The sequence below is a fragment of the Chiloscyllium plagiosum genome, chromosome 18, assembly GCF_004010195.1.
Source record: "Chiloscyllium plagiosum isolate BGI_BamShark_2017 chromosome 18, ASM401019v2, whole genome shotgun sequence".
Classification (NCBI taxonomy): Eukaryota; Metazoa; Chordata; class Chondrichthyes; order Orectolobiformes; family Hemiscylliidae; genus Chiloscyllium; species Chiloscyllium plagiosum.
The window spans coordinates 52,404,350-52,408,960 of record NC_057727.1 but is presented as its reverse complement, the minus strand read 5'-3'; positions in this window follow the sequence as shown (position 1 = coordinate 52,408,960).

The following is a 4,611-nucleotide window of genomic DNA, read 5'->3' as shown; positions in this document are numbered from 1 at the left end:
ACACACACACACACACACACACACACACACACACACACACACACACACACACACACACACACACACACACAATTTATAATCATGATCAGTGTCATGACTGGATACTCAGCCTATGCTCATAAAGACATCCATTAATTCAGAATTTCTATACGTTTGTAGCACGTAATAAGTTTGTGCCATGCTTTCTAGGGGGCTCAAACTCATTACACCCTTTCCTCCTGCCTTGACTCTTAGTCACTCATGCATTTTCGGCCTCTAAGCTAACTTCTGTGCTGCTGGCTGTGAACGCTGGATTGAACATAGAACATAGAACAGAGAACAATACAGCGCAGAACAAGCCCTTTGGCTCTCGATGTTGCGCCAACCTGTGAACTAATCTGAGCCCATCACCCGAGTCTATCCCATCATCATCCACGTGCTTATCCAAGGACTGTTTAAATGCTCCTAATGTGGCTGAGTTAACTACATTGACAGGCAGGGCATTTCACACCCTTACCAATCTCTGAGTGAAGAACCTGCCTCTAACATCTATCTTACATCTATCACCCAAGAGAAAGTGAGGAGTGCAATTGCTGGAGCTCAGAGTCGAGAATGTAGTGCTGGAAAAGCACAGCTGGGCAGACAACATCCGAGGAGCAGGAGAATCAATGTTTCGGGCATAAGCTCTTCATCCTGCTCCTCAGATGTTGCCTGATCTGCGGTGCTTTTCCAGCACGACACTCTCAACACTTAAATCTATCACCCCTCAATCTGCAGCTTTGCCCCCTTGTACAAGCAGATGTAAAAATATAGGAAAAAAACTCTCGCTGTCCACCCTATCCAATCCCCTGATCATTTTGTATGTCTCTATTAAATTGCTTCTTAACCTTCTTTTCTTCAATAAGAACAGACCCAAGTCGCTCAGCCTTTCCTCATAAGACCTTTACTTCAGACCAGGCAACATCCTTGTAAATCTCCTCTGCACCTTTTCCAATGCTTCCACATCCTTCCTGTAATGAGGCAACCTGAACTACTCCAAGTGAGGCTGCACTAGCATTTTATACAGTTGCAGCATGACATCACGGTTCCGGAACTCAATCCCTCTACCAATAAAACTGAACACACTGTATGCCTTCTTAACAGCAATATCAACCTGGGTGGCAACTTTCAGGAATCTATGTACGTGCTCACCAAGATCTCTTTGCACATCCACACTTCCAAGAATCTTTCCATTGACCCAATATTCTTCCTTCCTGTTATTCTTCCCAAAGTGAGTCACCTCACATTTATCTGCATTGAACTCCATTTGCCACCTTTCAGCCCAGTTCTACAGTTTATCCAAGTAATAAACTGCAGAAATTGAGTAATGGTATTTTATTTTCATCAATGTATTCCTCCACTTCCACCTCTTTTTATGCAACTGAAAGTGACTTATAACAAAGGATAGCCAAACCTAAAGAGTAGCTGAAGTCAAATTTAATTACTCAGATGAAAAATGAGATCAGTTTCCAGCATTGTTGCAGGCCTGGCCTGCTTCAAGATTCTCTTTCTGAAGTGAATGAGTTGAAAAATTGAAGTCAGACTCAGGAATAGTGATGGTTTCTGTAGTTGAATAATAATAATTGAACATTTATGACAGTTATTATAAATTTTAATGATAGCTTATTACATTCAGTTGAGTTCACTAGTGTTCAGTAATCATGTAGGTCGACAACCAAATCAACATTCAGAATATGTCCAAAGTGAAAAAAATCCATCACAAAATTGTGGTCAGAATCAATAACATCCATAATGGTGTGACCATAGCTCTATTCTTTAAATTGGTGATCTGAAAACATTTTAGTGAAACCTGTTCAAATAACAATCATTAAGCAGCTTTATTTTTCATCTAGAAAGTAAAAACCAACAACTACCAAAACTCAAATAAAAATAAAGTAGTGTGGATGCCGGAAATATGAAATAACTCAGGAGAGTCTTTAAAACTCGAAAAATTTACTTTGTTTCTCTCTCCATAGATGCTGCCAGATCTGACGATTTTCTCCAGCACATTTTGTTTCTATTATTAAATTATAAAAACTCATTTCCTTCAATAATTTCCAAACACTTCATTCGAAGAAAGAAAAGGAATAAATTACACCAGGCTCTCTCATGCTAGTGGGCTAACTTCATTATTATTGGTCAATCTTTCTATTCTGAGCAGTGCTAACCAAGTAGTTTTTTTTTCTTACTTTCTTATTCCCTCTTCCAACCCTTCTTTTGTTCAAAGCCACCAGTGAAACTGACTCTTCCTTGGAACAGAGTTCTGCCAACCAACTGAGCTCATAGAATCATAGAATCCCTACAGTTTGGAAGCAGGCCATTTGGCCCATTTCAGTCGATGACAACCCTCCAAATAGCATCCCATCCTATTGAGGCGGCATGGTGACTCAGTGGTTAGAACTGCTGCCTCACAGCGCCAGGGACCCAGGTTCAATTCCTGCCTCAGGCAACTGTCTGTGTGGATTTGCACGTTCTCCCTGTGTCTGCATGGGTTTCCTCCAGGTACTCCGGTTTCCTCCCATAGTCCGAAGATGTGCAGGTCAGGTGAATTGGCCATGCTAAATTGCCCATAGTGTTAGGTGCATTTGTAGGGGAATGGGTCTGGGTGGGTTGCTCTTCGGAAGGTCAGTGTGGACTTGTTGGGCCGAAGGGCCTGTTTCCGCATTATGGGGGATCTAATCTATTCCTGTAACCTGCATTTCCCATGGCCGATCCACCTAACTTGCACATACTTGTACCGTGGGAGAAAACCAGAGGACCTCAAGGTAATCCATGCCGACATGTGGAGAATGTGCAAACACCACACATCGGTCGCCTGGCCTGTGAGGCAACAGTGCTAACTACTGACCCATCACAGGAAGTTAAAAATGGAGCTTACTTTCTTTTGAAATTGTCTGAATGTAATGACAGTTCACCTATTTGTTCAAATCTGATTATGAAAACAATTTGAACGGCTAGCTCAAGCTTTCTAAAAGAACACAATAAGTTTCCTTAATCCTTTTTACTTAAGTAGGACTAGCCTCTTCTTCAAACAAAATGTGCTGTACATTCGTAAAATCTTTGATTTGGCTTCATGTCAAAAGCTCTTTGTAGTATAAACCAATAATCCTACTTGTCTGCATGCAGAGGAATTCTGAAATAAATCACACAATTACATGCACCTGGATCTCTGTTATTTTAATATTATTTGACAAAAACTCAAGCACACGTTCTTAAAGAGGGATGAAACAACATCTAGACATAATTGAGAGCTATGGTTTAAATATCAAAGTGAAAGGTTTTGACCAAAAGTAATTATCCACAAGCATAATTAAATATCGTATACACATCTGTGTGACTTATTCTGCCCTCAGTTAAACTGGTATCATATCTAAACTGCTAAATCATGCAAAATTGCTTATAAGTACAAGAACCTACAAGTGCTTAGGTAGAATTCACTCATGTGGCATTGAGGTGTGTAGATTCAACCTTTATTATTATCCTATCATCGCTATTCTGCACGGCAAGTTAATGAGTAATCGAGAATAACAGAAGCTAATCTGTATGGGACAGACATGCCCAAACATCCTTAACCTATATTTGTTATCACTGGAGCAGCTTTGACTATGGTTGTGGCTAGAATCCATCAAAGGTGACAGTAAACACATACTTAAAGTTCTTTGGGCACTCCACTCCAGCATCCCACAATTATAAACAAAGTTGAATTATATACAAAGCAGATTGTCTAAGCGTGCACCCTTTGTTTTCATCCCCTCTCCTTACAATTGTAAAGTAAAGATTGACATTTGATGATACAAATAGGACAAATGTCAGCTTTGATATAATGGATCACATGACGATGGAGACATTCTGAACAAAGAAGCAACAGACCTGCATTGTGCTAATTTTAAGTGTGCTTAGGTATTAAAATTTGATTAAACAGTTATTTAGAAAAGATTTCAATTTCCAGCAATCTCTGTTCGAGCAACCAACATACTCAAAGCAGAACAGCAGATGGTGACAGTGGCTCAAAGACCCAATATAAGGCAGAGCAATGGAAAAAAGCTTGAAGGCACATCCAGCAGCGAGATGGAGCATCGAGAACAACTTCAAAGACAAGCCTGGCAGCAAAGAAAGAGCAGCAAGAAAAAACTTGAAATGAACCGCCCAGTAACCGAGAAGCAGCTAGCAACAGAGTGATTGATGATCAACAGCATGGAAAGCAAGCTCCAGCTAACCAAAGATGGTGGTTTCACCTCTTGAAATTTTTTCTTACTCTTTAGATTGCATCCATTCTGCCTTTTCTGAAACATCCATTTAAATACATGTCATAGCATCACTGTTGACATATTCTTGAGGAACTTTGCCAATTCACTTTAGTCCATTCTGCGTATCTCCCTTCATAACAGCACTTAGAGTCATAGAGTCATAGAGATGTACAGCATGGAAACAGACCCTTTGGTCCAACCCGTCCATGCCGACCAGATATCCCAACCCAATCTAGTCCCACCTGCCAGCACCCGGCCCATATCCCTCTAAACCTTTCCTATTTATATACCCATCCAAATGCCTTTTAAATGTTGCAATTGTACCAGCCTCCACCACTTCCTCTGG